Here is an 18,358-nt window from a genome sequence, read left to right on the forward strand (position 1 = left end):
TAGGTTCATCACTACAAGCTCAGCTAGAATTTCACCGTGTCACCTTAAAGCATTGTTATTATAATAAAATATAGCAATTTAGAGAATACATTCCCCCCCACACCCTTATTTCAAATATTGTATCTGTAAATAGATAAGTTGCAGGTTACGGTGTGTATTTTCTCTCAGGCAGCAGCATGATGAGGACAAGCTACTAGCATACTGCCGTAGTTAAAACTACTTCTTTACACGCTTCTCCTCCCAGCCCGGACTGGGTGATATGTCGACCGGAGTGGATCTGCAGATTCGTGTCAGGGCAGAGAAAAATGTTGGGCACACTCAGCTAATTTTCTCACGGCTGAGCGCCGCTGGGGTTTACCCGGGCCAGGGAGCACCGCCTCCTGCTCGGGGAACACCGTATACACGCAATCCATCACAGGGCCACCGCGACCAGCTATCCAGCCAGCAACGGAAGCATACCTCCTTGATTAATGGAGTAGCAGGGGGCCTAATAAAGGTCTTTATGTACCTCACATCGTCTATAAGGATGGACATTTATTTTTTGCTGGCTTTATGTCATGACACGATCGCTGTTTTAACACGTGGTGTATTTATAGAATCATCTTCTTCTACCTTTGCCAAGCCTACTAATCTATTATGAATGGTTCTATTTTTACTCCCAATGTAAAACACACCTCCAAACACACCTGCATTGTCACATAAATCAATATCCAGCTAAATCCACTGTGCCCCCAGGCCTGTGTCACGAATTCAGAAATGAAAGATCAGCCATAGGAATCACGTCATTGGATCTGCCTGCCGCCATTGTCCTCGGACATCGTCAGACAGAAAACAACATAAAGCGAGCAAATGATGAGGCAGCTGCGTTGTCCCTTTGTTCCATAGGGAAGCAACAAACAGACGCTGGAGCTTTTTTTTCCCCCTCCAAGTCTCCTGCTATATTGCAGTGGGGACCTGGGTTGAACATATGTAATTACACGGGCCTCTGTAGGTGGGATTAGGAACAAAATTAAAAAAGTGTGGATGGCAAATGGGAATATAAGAGCGGGGACAAAACCGAGCTTTCGTGATTACATTGGGAACAAAAGAAAGTGCACCACCACCACTACGCCTGAGCCCATTGGCCATCTGATGGTGTATCGACGATTGGCCATCAGAGCTAAAATGCTGTAAAAATAAACACTTAAAATGTTCTCGAATTCTTCTGGGGCGGAATTTCCGCCAGCTGAGCCCTGTTAATCAGCACGAGTGACCATTCAATTTGAAATCCTTAATTACAAACCAGTTTGCCGTCTCTTCTCCGTGGATCGGACACCGTTCATCTATGTTCTCCATATGCCTGCTCTCCACAAGTCCATAAGAGCAGTTAACGTGGATATGATTTGAATTGCGATATCAAAGGCCTGTGATAATGCTGTGATATAGTCGCACCGAACACAGACACAGACACACAGAATAGAGTAATGAACCAGCATGTGTGCAAATACACGAATGGTCTGCATGTCCTTCACTGGCACACGTCTTTGACATAGCTTGGGCTCACCTTTGGCATCTGGGTAAAACCACGATATCCCCAAATATGAATTACTACGTCCGATTGGAACGCCTATCGGCAATCTTGAGCAGCAACGATTGGACGTCGTGAAAGTGCAAACGATCTCCCAGCCCTAAGCACCACTGTGTGTGTGTGTGTTGCGGATGAGTAATTGCACCAGTAAAGAGAAATCAAAAACAGTCAAATCTGAGTGTTGCTTGCGGTTAATGTGTATCTGTATACAGCTCCCATCTGGCCGTGGTGCAGTGGAGATATTTATGTGACGTTGTGAGACGCCCAGACACAGTAATGGTTGCATCTGTTCGGTCAGCCTGACCCGAGACATACTTTGAGTCGGTGACCCGGCTGTGTCGGGAGTCTTTTTGTTTTGATTTCAGGATTGTTCCTCCGGTCCTTCACAGTTCACGCTGTGCTTCACCGGTGACGAGCTTTCACGGTCAAGTGGTCGTGTTTCATGGGCATTTGCTGGCTGCCGGACCAGCTGAACCTTTGGTGATTGAACTGTGGAAAAGTTGCTTGAATAACATGTGAATCTGGCGTTGTGTGTACACACATTGACACCGGGTAAAAGCCGAAAGCTTGCCAGTGTAGAGCTGAGTGTTACTGACCTTCAGTCTGGTTTATTTCCCTGCATACAATAATCATATGACTGTTGTCAATTCAAGTTGCACTGAATTGAAAGGAGCAGAGTTGCTGCCTCGGTTGCTGATGGATGAGCAAAGGTATTAAGCTTCCCATAAGCCTTTTTTATCAATTTAACATGTACCTTGTAGAGGTATGTAGATTTACACTGGGTTAAGGAGTAAAGTCAATTGCATATTAACTCACCGAATTGCCTTCTTCACAGTCAAACACTGAGACTCCAGTACATGGGAGGGAGGAGTGGACTTCTCCCGTGGGGCCAATTCCTCATCAGTACAGCTTTGCCCGCTGCTTTGTGAGTTCAAGGTTCCAGAGATTCTCGAGGTGTTTTGCTAGATTTTATTCTGCTAAAAGCTTTTCCCTTTTTGTACAGTATGTTTGAATCCACCCGATGTGACCTGGGTGTACGTCTATTTTTGAAGACCATGTCCGTCTGTTGTTGATAGTTGTTGTTGTAGCCCTCAGGTTAAACTCTGAACATTTGCAAATCACTCAGATGTGCTATTATATCACAATATCTTCTGTTGGCCACTCAGCCAGTTGTGTTTCTGAGTGTATTACTTAAGATACAATGCAGCTTTTTTTTTGGGCTTCCTTCCACTGCTGGATTTTTGGCAGGAAACTGTACCGACCGCTTCACCGTTTGTAATTCATTTACATCACTGTTTGCTTTACGCTGGCTGAAAGACTTTAGTGCGGACCGAGGATGATTGAGTGCTACACTTCAGAGCTACACGTTTGTTAAAATGATTTATATTTTTGTAACTATCGTAGAAATTTTGTAGCTTCTGCAAAGCACACATATTGCACAACACAGCAATTGTTTAAGTTAATGGTTTTCACGCGGCGAAATGTTTTGTCAGCAGTCTTTAAGTGTGTAGTTGTAGACTTGTGGAGCAGTTCGCCCGGCGGGGGGCTCAACTAATTGCTGTGAGAGAAAATAGTGCTCGAGATCAAAGTTGTTACACTTTTTGCTGATGTGCTAGATGGAATTGTAACGCATGATCACACAGTAGTGCGATGGTTTACTGCTACTGTCAGAACTTTGATGTAGATGGATGGAGGAAGAGAGACACAGAAAACAGAGACAGACAGGCAGATGTACAGATACTGTCTGTCCTCCAAAAGGAAGTTAGTTCACTGTCTATCGATGGAAAAACATTGATAATTCAAAAACCCACACGGGATGCACCTGTACAGTGTTGTAACGGGTCGGTCTAGCAGCAATCTAACAGCACCATAAGTTACATTTATACAACCGCAACCTATACACAACATTATATGTTCCCAAATTTTACGGTGCTTGCATCATAAAATATGTATGTACGTACTCTTTTGAATAACGCATCTCTTGAGCTTTTATGGAGCGAATGCCTTCATAGAAGAAGATAATTGTTGACACATACTGTAAATGAATAAACCGTTACAGATGTCTTTATATCTGCTTAACATTGCTAAATGGGGGGTTAAATTATAGTGTTGCCAATGTAGATTGTTCAACAATGTAAAATTGTGAAAAGACAAGCTTGCAAGTATTGCATCTATTTGAATGTGGACAGTTCATTTATGACAGAACTTGAACTAACAATTGTGAAATGATAAGAAACATTGTATGAGTTCAGGTAGTATCACAGTTAAAGATTCATACAGGAACAGCCAGGCATTCTCTGAGTTTCTCATAATACCAAACAAAATGTTCTCATGTTATCTCCAGTGCTCTTTACATCTTGTCTACATCTGTTAAATTCCCCGAATTATAGAGAGCTTTCTTGCTACTACCAATGTCTCTAACCTAAAAGCTGCGTCTGTCTTTTATTCAGTGACATTTCGCAATAAAACCAAAATAGATTATACTTTCTAAGCCGGATGGGAGTGAGAGCCATACTTGTGCAATTGTGTGTCTCAAAAACAAAAAAAACATGTTGTTTTTTTTTAAAAGATGAAAGGAGTGCGCGAGTATGCCAGTCTTTACAAGAAGCCTTTCTCGAGCTCAGTCTCTCAGATGCCGCCATGATATCACTGTGTTTATTCTGCTGGTGGTTTGAAACACATCAAGAAATCGGCGTCTCGTGTGGCAGCCAATTTTGTTTGCCACTTGTACCGTCTTACTATATTCCACTTCAGGACAGGGCTGTCTCCTGCTATCAGAGACAAACCTGCTGAGGAGGCGGCTTTACATTTAGGTTGAAAATGTTACTGTGAAGTCATCAGCTGCAGCCTAGCAGAGCGTGGAAATCGACTTTTGTTGTTATTCTGTTGGCCTGCTGCAAGGAAATTAAATTTCAATAAGTAATACATTTCATTATGCGTTCGTAATACTTTGTGCCCGTCGGACCAGATTGACAGCTGAGAGAGATTTGTCTGCATGTGCACGGGGATCTATTAGGCTGGTTGTGATAAGTGCGTGAGGGATTATTTCACCTACCGACAGCTGTTCCTTGTGCACAGAATTTAGAGAGGTGACTCTGAATCTGTTGTCCTTTTGTTTCTTGTTGCCTCACCGTCCTTAACTCCAGATTTTGTGCAAGTTTGTGGTGGCTTGAAATGCTTTGAGTAGATGAAATGGGACCATCGATCAGCCCGAGGCATAAAGCAGCTTCAGATAAAAACCAAGTGGAATATTGACTGAGCCTCTGCAAACAACATAGGTTTTGCAACACTTGTGTAGAATCTAATTGTGTCTCCCCTCGCTGAAGGTTTGCTGGTGCCTGAAAATATCACCAAAGTGTTCGATGAGACAGAATGACGACACAAAGCTGAAGTTTAAAAGGTCACGTGTGTTGTCTTGACTGAGTTTTGTTTATCCTCTCTCACTAAATGAGCTCATTATTAATACAAACAGGTTTCACAGGGGCATTACTAACATCCACACACACTAACACTGCTGTGAAGACACTTTATATTGTATTTTATTTTCTGCTTAATGAATAATGTCTTAGCAGTGATGATTTGATGGGGATACTTAATAGCATTTACAGTCTGTTTATCTTGGTTTGAAGCCAAATGCTAAGTAAGTAAGTCAGTAAGTAAGTAAGTAAGGGTGGGCTGGATTCTCTTATTTTGGCTGGTTTTCAGCTGATCAGCTATGACTGGTGACCGGCTGGTCAGGCTCATATTTCTGACACAGCGACACAGACGGTAACGCCACAGCAACACACATATACACACACACACACACACACACACACACGCACACGCACACGCACACGCACACGCACGCACACACACGCACACACACACACAATGTTGTTGGTGTGGAAGTCCTAAAGCGTGAGTGAAGAAGTCATATTGTCCAAAATAAGCCATGGAGTAATTCACCTAATCAGACTCTTATTACATTGTAATTATTGTATTATTGTATATTGTAGTCAAAGGTAAATCATAACACTATCATGACGTGTTCAAATGTAATTCTGTAAAATTTTGGTTTTGGTGAGAAGCTTGAATAAATACAGTTTTTGAAGGACTATATGAAATAGATGTTTGAGGGAATTATGACCCATTTAACTGTCTTAGTGCTAAGTAGCGTATAATACATGTTTAAAACTACTAATTAATCAAAGTTTTTAAATCAAAATACAATCACGTATATCATAATCATTGGAATTGTGTGTAACTTAAAAAAACTATAAAAATCTGAATCGCTCAAGACAGTTAGAGACATAACAGTTGATATTCTTTTTCTGGACGCTATTATTGTCAAAGTGCTGTATCGGTAATGCTTTAGGTGATGTAGCAATCGTAAAGCTTTTGTTAGCCAAGCAAGCGTGATAATCAATTATTAATTATTGACAAATCTGGAAACGACTTTCTTGATTGATTAATTAATAAATCTTGCGGTCCATAAACTGTCAGGAAATAGTAAAATATTCTCATCACAGTTTCCCACAAACAACCCAAGGTGATGTCTTCAAATACCTTCTTTTGAAATCAACCAGCAGTATGCTCTTCTACAAGAGTTAAGAAAACTATCATATCTTAGAAAGTAGAGCTTGTACGTTTCGGCATTTTTGCTTTAAGATTGATTTATTCATTGATTTCTCAAAATAGTTGTTAATTGACACTGAATTGCAAATGTTATTGTCACCCCATTATTGAGTCTTAGAGTTGTCTCATTAGTCGCTGTGTCTGCATAAACTGCTCAGTAACGACGTAACGGGTCAGGCGATGTAGCTTTCAGTCAACTCAGGAGCTGCAGTAGCAGTTTCTATGACCACTAACATTTAAAATTTCTCATGTCAAATTGTATTTTTAATTTAAATTTAAATATTGTTAAAAACTGTGTAATTTCATGTTTTTGCCATTTTTCCGTTGCTACTTCTCTTAAACCTGTCCACACATGACGAAACAATCACAACAATCAGTCAGCAACCAATTACTTAATAAATCAAATCTGACACCAACTTGCATTAATGTAAGAACACGGAGACAAAATGCAGTTCAAAATTGTTTGCTATATCTACAAACCGAATATCTGCAGGAGACAATGACATTAAAGCTCCTTTTGAAATAAAACATACATGTAGTAGTTTGCTCCTCATATTCCTTATGAATAACCCGAGGACTAGATGACGTTCTGGCGTAGGAGTGTCAGAACGTGGAGGGTTGCAGAAGTCTTCCTCTTGTGCACATACTGTTTTTCTCTGGACACGAGCACTGAGGCATGGCTTCCTATTACAGATACAGATATGAGTATTATCTACTCAGCTGAGGCTTAACACAGGAGGGACTGCATCAATTAATTATCAGTCACTTCATTATGATTTTGACGGTGGGGTAAAGTTTTCAGCGGAGAAGTTTCACGGTGCAGGAGGTCAATTAATTCAGTTTTGGGCCAAAGAGAAAGGAGCAGAAAACCCGGGGGAGCATGACGGGGGAAATGAGAGAATTGATCTCTGTCACAGTGTTCATGATCTTTTGCCTGTTTGGAGCTTTGGACGACGTTGAAAGGTCAAATTCAGCCGGTGTACATTCAAGACGAGACCTGGAAGAGCAAATAAACGTTTGTGTATATACACTGACGCACAGAAACACATTCCCATGCATGCACTTATCCACCCACTCGTTTGTACACACACGAATACACAACGCAACCTCCCACACACATATGCATGCGGCATAGAAATCATATCACACACACACACACACACACACCATGAAACATGTCACCTCCTGAGCATTTATATTTAAATCCAACCTGTGTTTTAAGTCTGCATCAGAGAGTGTTTTGAACCTTCACATTCATTTCTACCAGGGAGTTAAAAGGAAGCTCGGCTGGTCTTAGAAAAATCAAAAGCGTGAAGTAATTTAGCATTCCGGCCTGTACGGTCATTATCTCCTTTAATTATTTTTACGACGCCGTGGTGGCGTTCATGTGTGTGTGTGCATGAATGACAGAGGTTAAGGGATGTATGCCATAAATCCTTTTTATGTTTGAAGGTGGTTCAATTTGAGCCCAGTTCAGTCGTGTGAACTAAGACCTGCTGTATCTCGTAAGAAGGAAAAGGATTTTCTTTGGAAATTGTAGCAAACTACATTTTCCCACGGCTATATTTAATGCTTATAACAAAGATACACAGATGACAAAAACATAATTTGTCCTAATCTGTCAAATGGTCTACTCATGCAGCGATGGGTCCACATGAAGCACTTTGCCGCTCGTCCCGTGTGTTGACCGAAGATGCGACCTGATGAATCACAGAGATCACCATTTTCTGCTTCTTGTTCGCAGTGTTTAATATCTTTATTATCATATATTAAATATTCTAGCCACAGCCACAACTGGACCGATGAAAGGAAGCTTGCCTGATCCCTCGCTTTGTAAAATGTGGAAGTGTGCAGCAAATCAGCGCTACCATTAGTAAGCTAGGCTAACTAACTTCTACTTTATGGGTGGAAAACAACAGCACATTTGATCTTCCCAAATATTAAGTAAATACGTAACAGTATAGGAAAGCAGCTTACATTAACTTTTGTAGTCCATACATTACGAGGAGCTACAGTCAGTAGCGCACCACGGGTGTTGACGCCGTGTTTCCTAGCAACTCCGACCCTCAGTTGTCAGTCAACGGCCACCGAGGGAAATGCCTCAGAGGCCTGGGGCTCAGACAGTCTTTCCACAAAAAAAACACATTTTTATCCTCTTTTTGAAAACTACAAAAAACATGCTGCTGTATCATTGTACTTTATATGTCCTTACACAAAAAGGGGAGGCAACGAATAACAAATAAACAATGTCAAAATAACACCTGAAGAGAGGCAGTCTGATCTACTTTGTGAGCCCCCCCCCCCCCCCAGACATTTTGAGATTTTGTCAACACAAAACCCACGATGCTCTTGCACCGAGAGACGACACTAGAAAGGAGAACGGTGGGCAGCAATCGGGAGTGAATGTTTCTCTGCAGTAGGCGAGGGTGGAGCCTGCTGCTTTGATTGGACTTAATTCTTTTTGGCTTTATGATTTACCTCCAGCTCCCTGCAGAACAAACAACACATGCAGCTCACGTCTCCTCTGCCATTCTTTGCCCTGAAAATCTTCTCTAATGGGCCTTTTTTTCTTCTTCTCAAAATCAGAGCACATACAGTTGCTGTTGGCAGCTGCTTTCTTCTCGAGCTGCATGCATTTTAGCAACGCATGTCGAAAAACAGTCACATTTTCTATTTATTTTCACAAGAGTGGTGTGCGGTGTATCAAGTTCCTTCACAGCTAGATACTGATTGCAAACACAATCATATTTGTGAATTCTGTGACGCTGCAGATGCATTTATGTTTTGTACTTTTAGCTTAATTTGACTCTGTCTTCAAATGTTAAATATTACACACATTCTGTTGCATCCACTGACCCGACCCTGGGATTCTTAGTGCTGAAAGAGCAGACAGCCCGATCTGTTGTTCTTCCTCCTGAGCCATTTGTTGCTGCGGATCATCCTCACAAATACTCTTTATTCAGTGCACTGAATCCTCTCAGAAATAAACCAGGGCCTGTTTGTGCGATGTTTGTGCGATGTTTCCCCCCCCCCCCCACACACACACACCCACACACCCACACACCCACACACACACACACACACACACACACACACACACACACACACACACCCACCCTCTCTGGATAATTCGTCTTTCTACTTCAGAATGTACCTAGTTGTTTAAGAATGATTTGAACATGGGACGGAAGTGCACCCATCGGTATCAGCAGGGAGTCTGTAGATTTATTTCTTGGTTTTATACTCACAATGTGCTCCAACCCAAGGCTCATTTGTTGATATTTTTCTTGGATTTTGACACTGCCTCCAAAGTTTCCCCCGAGGGGCTGAAAGCTTGAGTTTCCCGTGGTGTGGTGTTTGATGGATGCAGCCTCTCTCCTTCTGTGTGATGTGTTCACTGATGCGGCGGTGATGGAGTGAGATACCCCTGCTGAAGCTGATCTAGTGAGCAGCTGGCCCGTGTTCCCCGCTCACACAGTGGCTTTGCAGTCGTTTCCCCATCACATTTTTCCTCCTCATTATGACTTGAGGGGGTTGTTTTGGTGCCTTGGCTTTAGGGAAATGGCAGGATTTACTGAGCCGTTCTCCACCCCAGGTTTGTCTTTTTGATGATACAGTTCCCCACTAGAATTTAGATTCTCGTTTAGGAAAGTTAAAGTGAGACGGTGCAAAGAATGAATACGTCTGTTTCCTCCGCAGGCGACGTCTTCACAGCAAATCCAGACTTGACCTGTTTGATGAATGCAAAAATCTGAGTGTATGGGTTTGGACAGCAGGCTGTATTTTGAGTTTAAGTTTATTGTGGCTTATTCTTCTGTCAGGAATGCATAGAATATAAAAATAGTTCAACCTGTCATCCTGTATATACTATAGATTCGACCCCACAAAAGTGTACAAGATATGAATGAATCAGAATGCATGAAACAGTTGTATGTTGTACAATATAAATGTCAACATATCTTATTGTGCAAAACTGCAATATGCCATCAATTTTAATTGTCTGTTGTAGAAAACTGAGTGATCGTATCACGGATCAGAGTCACAGTTCGGATCAGCACAAAAGAAAAAAGGGAGCAAACATAACTTTTAGAGATCCCTGATCACGGTTTGCCTCCGATACTAATTGCGGATGCAGATCCCGTTGTTGTTTGATTATAGCAGCTGGTCTACAAAGCTCTAGACTTTTTTTTTTTGCTGCCATCGTCCCAAACATCCTTTCAACCGCTGTGAAGTCAGTAAACCATGAACAATTCTAACTGTTATCCTTTTATTTTGTTATAGTCACCTACAGAGTTGTAATGATGTATTGTAAGCTGCTTAGAGCTTGTGTGAACAGCTCATAATTCATTTCTAATATCTACTTGTGTTGTTGTGAAAACATCTCCAAAAAACTGAAAACGTATTAAAGTTTCTCACCACCACTACATTTTACGAGATTACATTTGAACACATCATGATAACAATATAAGTTACCTTCGCCTAATACTCATTGTCACTGGGTCTCGAGCCTGAACGCATCATAATGTAACTGACCTGAACCTTCGTTCTCCTCGTGTATTTAAACAGCTGGTTGGTTTGGTTACAATGTAACATTTACAGAGATCAGCAACTAACAGCATGAATGCAGATGTTCTGATCGCATATTTGACTGAATATTGGCGGATAACAATAGTCAGTAAAACTTTATTTCACACCGTGATGGTTAACTTTAAACTGTGTAATTAATCTGCTGTTCACATGCGTGCCGTACGGTGCGGGGGACCGATCACGGATGGACAGTGGTCTGTTACACCACTAATGTCTTTGCATAGGTGGATTGTTATTGCGTTCATAATGTCGCTCCACCAGCTTGTTTTTCCTGTCGGTTGCCTCTTCAAGCGATGTCTGACCCTTTGGCTTCACTGTGTCTGGTTGGCGGTCTTGAATCTGACGACCGTAATCTCACTCTTGGTATTCCGACACACGTTTTCTGCTGACCAATCTCCTATTGAACCTTTTGTCTCTCCCTGCTTGAAAACTTTTAGGCAGCAGGCTTCTTACTTTAGCCAGCACTGCCCGTTGCATTCAAATGATAAAATCACTGATTGTGGATTATTATGGATTGTTAAATTCAATAACCTCAACAGCTAAAATGAAACTTTTGGCAGCTGTGTGATTTATAGTGCTCTCTGGAAGCCAGTGCCTGTGCTCAGCCAAGGTCTATTTTGGAAAGAAAACAAGCATTACTAACTCTACAACCACGAGTGAACTGGGTTTCTGTAGTCAACCGAACCCACAGAGTGACAACGCATACATTTCAGGAGAACCTCACAGTTAACCTGCTATTTCAATTTGTCTTATCTCGTGCTTTTCATCTCATTTTCAGGAGCTGTTGCACTTGCAGGTGTTGAAAAGCTAAGAAAAGTCGAATTTCCAAAAGTGATTCCTTAAGTGCATCCAATAATGGATTTAGAATTATAAAATGCTATTGAACACCAACCCCTAGGGATGATTGTTTTTAATTGTTTGTATGTGTTTGTTAGTGTGCAGACCGGCTGCATAGTCTCTATGGAGCTGCTGTGAGCAGGCTTGTGTTGTGCAGTGAGAAATGGAGGTATCTGCTGTACACTGCGGTGGAGACGCCTCCGTAGGGATGGCTCATTTCGTGCCTTACTGCCGGCTGCCTACACTATATTCTCATTTTAAGCAGAAACAGTCACTCTGTACCTGCTACCATAACCTGCGCCTCTGTATCATGTACAGTGTGCCGTTCACTGAGGGGTCATCTCTTACAGGACGGCAACTCTAAAGCAAGCAGTATGTTGTTTCCTTTTGGCTGAAGAGTTGATGTGTTTAAGGTCAAAGTGTGGTAGTAAAGTGCGATTTCTAGCTTCTAGTCGCATATGATCACAAACATATGTTTTGCTACCAGTAATACTGGAAAATAGAGATTACAAAATGTGTTTTCAAAATGAATGCTTTGGTTCAGTGAGCATTTAATGCTTGAAAACGCATCGACTTTTATTAGATTTCAGTTGAACCCCATGGACAGACACACCGGGTATTTCACACTCCGAGCTGCACATCAATCGGACATTGTAAACTCTTCTTATTGCTTGCTATGGCATTCAGCAGTGAATGTTAGCATTATTAATACAAACTAACTTCTGTTAAGGAAGGAGGATCAGCACTCTTCTTCAGGGCGCTACTAATGAGCTTTAGACACGGCTGTATGTGTAATCACACTCACGGTTCATAAAACTGGAACTGTGATTTGCAAGGTAAAGTTTTAAAGGTGTGAACTTTGATTTGAAAGTTTCAAATTAAGACTAATGTCTGTGTGACTGCTCTCTCCTCCTGATTTGTGCAGTATATATGTTGGATCTAACGTGGATCTGCCTCGTGGAGATTCAGCACACTGCTCTGAGAGATTCAAATGTGCCCTTTCAGCTGGGATTTCTGACACTGTTTTAATTGGGGTAAGATCTGAAACTCTGAAAAAAGCAGCTCAAAAGAGCTGAAATCAGATGGAAGGGAACTGCTGAGCTAGTTTTCTTTAGAAAAAACCCAAAGTGATCATTTGTATATCAATTACTCCGCCTGTGTTACCTTGAACTCTTGAGGAAAACTTTTTCTCGCATGCCTCCACGGTGAACGAAGCATCCAAGTAAAGTCTTGATGAATTGAAGTAAATGGGGGCCGCATTTACCAACATCAAAACATCCGTTTACAGACTCCAGTCGTATGCTCACTAATCGGGTCTGTGCGAATACTGTTTATGAGGTTAAGTGTTTAAAATAATAAGGTTGGAGCCAAGATGCATGTGTTTGGGAAGAAGTAAGCATGGATAAAGGAGACTTGGAATACTCTGCACGAGTTGTGTGCGAGTTTTGAAAACGGATGTTTCGATATAGTTTTGATGTTGTTCAATGATGTCCCAATTTACTTTAATTCATCAAGAATTTTCTAAAATCTTCTAATTTTGATCCTTCACTAAGTCCTGGCCATCTAATCGTAGCGTAGCTTCATCCAGCTCTGAACAAGGTCCGACAACTATCCCACTCTGCTCCACAGACAGAATTTCTTCATTTTCAGGCTGGTTTTGTGGATTTGGAGTTAGTCATGGTGTAATATTGTGTAATGGTGATACTTGTTACCTGTGGAGGTTGGAAGGAGATATACAAAAGTATACAAAAATAGATATATTAATATTAATAGATATACTTAAATGTTATGTTTCTACGTAAAAACCTGTGGAGCTAACATTAAGAGACGATTAGCACATCATTAACTAGCATTAGCACTTGTATGCTATGCCAGCTGAAGGTATACAGAATGTGTACACATGCTGCTTTTGCTTTTGAATGACTGCAAAAGTGAATTAAGACCTACCTGGCTTTTCAGGAACAGTGTTGTTTCCTTCATTTCCCTGTCTTCTGTCTCCATCGCCAGGTGACGTGGTGGATCTGTAGCTTTAGCTTCTATCTTTTATCTTTTTAACCTGTTTTCATTGCTAAATCAGTTTGACATTGTAAATATATCCTTGAAACGCATATTGTAGACCCTTCTGTCTTGTTCTCTCTGAAATCAAAAATGTGATATTATTCATTCAGGAGTGCAGTTAGTGACAGTGTGGGCTCCATGTTACCTCTGACAGCTTGGCGGTGTAGCAGGGGAGGGCGGGGCTTAGCGAAGGGTCAATGAATTTAGGTTAGTTTGTTATCAAGTCAGCTTTCATATATCAATATCATTGGTACCGGCCTCCAGTATCGGTCGGGCCTTTCTAATACAAGACATCAAGTTAACTGAATATATGATAAAGGACTTTGTTTAACCACAGTCTGTCAATTTAATTTGATTGCACGTGACAGCGCAGTGCAGGAATGAAGATGGAGCTTCAGGCCGGATTGTCTGGCAGTGGAGTGAGGAAGATATTTAGTTTGAAAAATGGAAGAAATGTGGAGAATCCATGACGGCACTGTGAAAAATGCCAATTTATAATGGTACAGAATGTCCATGATCATCTTCATTTCCATGTCAAGACCTGTATTTTTGCATTGGCTTCGTTACCCTGGAAGGTGCACTGAGTCATCCTCCTCCTCACTGATATTTTTTACCCTCTGCATAATCTAACTGGAACACCTGATCAACAGCTTTAGAGACTACCCTATACACAGCATATGATTCAGCACGCATCTGCCCCGGAAAATAGGTAGATTGACTGTGAATTCTGCTCACCGTGGACAGCCTCACAAAAGAGCTGGTTAGTCACACGTTTGTTATGGTTTGACAAGTGATTTCTTTCATGCTGGTCACCTGTAAATCTCCACTCTGCGCTGTCCATTGCTGCTCATGTGTGTCACGCAGGCTGATTGTCTCCTGGGTAAACCGAGGCCCCATTACGTGATTGCTGTCTTTTGTGAATTGTTTCACACCTGATGTGTTAACGCTTTTTTTTTTTTTTTTAATTGTCAACTCAGGACCATTCAGAACAGCTGGCCATTAAGAATTCATTATGAATGGTAGCTTCCCTGTTCCTCTCTCTTCAGAGTTGATTTCACATGGTGGCTACAGTATGTCTACCTCTCAGGTATTCACTGTTGGGGAATATATAAAACGTTTCTTACGAGACATAACAGTAGCAATAAACTACTTTTATCACAGGGAGACACCCTGTCCATCTAGCATGAATGTGCCCTTAAGGATCATGAAACCTGTGGTACAGAACCAAGCTGTCGCTTATTTAACTGTTTTTTTATTGATTGATCTGAATCATTAAGTAATTGGAAAATAACCAACATTTAGTCTGTGAAATGACAAAAGAATATTGATAGCATTGCAGTCATTGCAGTTTCCTTCAGCCCAATGGCATTTTTTAAGCTTTGTTTTGGTTTTACTGCCCGCATCTTTGCTGTAGTTCATTTTACTTTCACTGCTTTTAATGCTCACTAACCCCTAACCGCAGCAGGCAGCTGTTCACTTCCCACTCTATGCTACCTGCCCAGAAACAGACGACAGACAGGCAACGGTAGAACTAGCTGGCAAGCATTTAGCTGCTTAAGAGCCCAATATTTCTCTTAGGAAATGATGGAAAACAAAATAGAGCAAAAAGAGTGAATGTTGGATATCCGAATTCTAATGCTGATGCGTGTCCACAGGATGTGCACGTTTGCCAAATAAACTTCATAAGGTAGTAATATGTCATTGTTTCACAGATTATCTAAATTGTTTTTTCATTTCCATTCAACTCAATAATCATGTATGGACTAATTAATTCAGTATGTCCTCTTCACCCATTTAGTTTATTAAAAATAATTGAAACAAAATTCAAATCTGTTACATTTAGATTTCTCTGATCACATACTGAAAATAAAAGCCAAAAGCAAATGACCTTTTAGCCCCACAGACATTATCTCCACATGAATAGACGTCTGGTATGGACATGATAGCAATCACTGTTTTCTAATTCCCATATAACTGTAATGAAGTTGTCATTTTACATTTAAAGACTTGTTTCGGAGATTTGAATTTAAATCAGAGTGTTTGGCGCAGTGGAAAATTCCAGAAACGTACGTCTGCAGCACAGATTGCAGGCAAAGGAACCTCCTGGCTTAAGGTTTCTCCTCCACTGAAGCAAGACCGTTGCTTTCCTGTACACACACCTCAAAACCTCGTCTTGTTCTGTACCCAAAAGAAGAAAAACTAAACAAGTGAAATTCTCTTTTTCTTCTTTTTCTTGCATGCCTCTAAATGTTATATTCCAACATTTAATTACGCCAGACCTGATTAAACTCCTGCTCTCACATAATACAAGGGAACAACTGCACCATATTAGGTTGTATCAGAAAATGTGCTCCCATTCTTTGCTGAACCTTCAATCATGAATGCTGAGGGAGTCGACGAGACACAACGAGACCGGCCTCATAATTAGGAAGCGCTCACAAAACAATTTCACTGGTGCTGCTGAAATAATGACCCTAATGAGGTTTAAATAACAGCAATGCCTTCCTTGGTATTTTCCTGAATATATATATATATATATATATATATATATATATATATATATAGGTATTTACTGTCAATTGTTGTGTGTTTATTAAGGGATAGGCTAAATTATTGCAGTTGTACTAAGATGAAACCTCAGAATACAGAAGCTGATTTTGGGGCTCATGATTAAGTGAAAGCTCAAGGATGGTTTTGCTGAAGACAGATAATACACTTTTTTTGTTTCAGCCCCGATAATGCCTGATTTTAATAATTCTTCTTCTCATTTTGTTTATTTGTGACAAGAAGAGTCTGTCTTAATGCTTATGTGAAATTACAATTACAAATGGCAGCTACAGCGCTCTGCAAGGGGATTTATTACAGATTATCAACTGTTTATTGTTGATTTACATCAAATGTAGTCTCCTCTATCAAGTGGATTTGCATCAGATCTTTACATCCCCCCTGTACTGAATGAGTATTTGAGTCATTCTCACACTAATCCGTTATTGTTGTTTTTTGTCGTGACCTTTTTGCCCGTGGCAGCACTGACTGTAATGAGAATGATCACTGTACCTCTGAGAAACACACGGACAGATAAAGCCAGACAGAGGAAACGGTAGAAAGAAAGATACTTTACTCAACTCCCATCAAGCTAAATGAGGTATATTGCAAGAGTCTGCAGGATATGGTGGCAATATCACATTCTTCTAAAACACATAAACACCACCCCCATAAAAAAAGAACATGAAGAGATCTAATGATCAGAGGAGGGAAAGAGAAAGCAGCCAAATGTCCCTGCAACAGGTGCCAGAGAGACGGAGGTCCTCTGATGAAGCCTTTCAGAGAGGCGGCCGTTATCCAGATACACAGACACAGAGCGGCACACTGTACTGCACACGACGCAGGCTTAACTGGACAACTATTCTTAATGCACGCTATCCAACCCGATATTACATTTGTGAAAGAATAAAAAAACACACAAGATTGCTCTTCATTTTTAAAGCATATAGATCATATATGTGATGCTGTAATGAAATGTCTGGATACTCAAACGTGTAGTTATTATTTTCAGTGGAATGAATGAATGAGTAGAGTTCAGGAATGATTTGTTGTGAATATGAAAAAAAAAACCTGTTAACATACACAAATGCCATAATGCATAAACATAAACCCCACCACTGCCGGCATTAATACAGTGTCTAAAACTGCTTTTTATTTGCAGAAATGTTACAACTATTATGTGGAACTACATTTCTCGGGAAATAACAAAATAAAAGAGAGAGAGAAATGGCTCAAATAACGAAGCACAAATTCTACAAGTAGCCTGCAGTACATTGCAAACAATTTATTGCAACGTTCTTTTGATTCACCTAACTGCAACACTGTTGTGTGTGTGTGTGTGTGTGTGTGTGTGTGTGTGTGTGTGTGTGATGTTGCTGTTATTATGATTTAATAGACTTCTTTTGCAACCAGGACAGGTGCAACCTTGAAGCCCTACAAACTGACAAATAATGTATTTTGTAAGATTTGCCATCAGTACTGAACCACTCTGCCGGTTTGATGATACTCCACACCATTCATTCTATCGACTGGGTCTTCGGTAGTTCATTGAAAGGGCATTTCTTTGCAGTCCAGGTATTAAATGTTGTAATGTCTTCACTTGTAAGGGGTTGTAATTTGAATTTGAGTGTGCAGCAGACAGTATTTGGCTGCAGTAGGGGGCGCTCTACAGATCATGAGTTTTGTACAGTTAACCAGAGGGATGGTTAACTGTGCAGTAATCCTCTGACATGCTGTCATCTCTCTCTATAAATATGCAAATGAACCGCAGCGGCCACCATACAGTGAAATATTACCCGGATGAAACACAGCAGAAGTTCAGAGAGACGAAAACCTCCTGTTGGGTATTTAATCAACAACCAGAAGTTAATTGTTGGTCCTGCGAGACTTCGTACCGTTCGAGTCATTCAATTAGACAATTGTGACTTCCAACATGATACAATCCATCCGTTTCCAGGTAGGCACGATCGTACTGTTAATTGTAATTAAGCTAATGATGACGAGATTAGATTCTCATTAAACGGATGCCTGGAGAAATGGAAGATAACGACATAAACTTGACAAGTTAAGAGATGAAAAGCAGAGATGTGGCAGTTTATGGCAAAGACAAAGAGCAGTACAAATTCTCGTGTCAATTTAATGAATCAT

This window comes from Pholis gunnellus (genome assembly GCF_910591455.1).
Source record: "Pholis gunnellus genome assembly, chromosome: 14".
NCBI classification, from domain to species: Eukaryota; Metazoa; Chordata; class Actinopteri; order Perciformes; family Pholidae; genus Pholis; species Pholis gunnellus.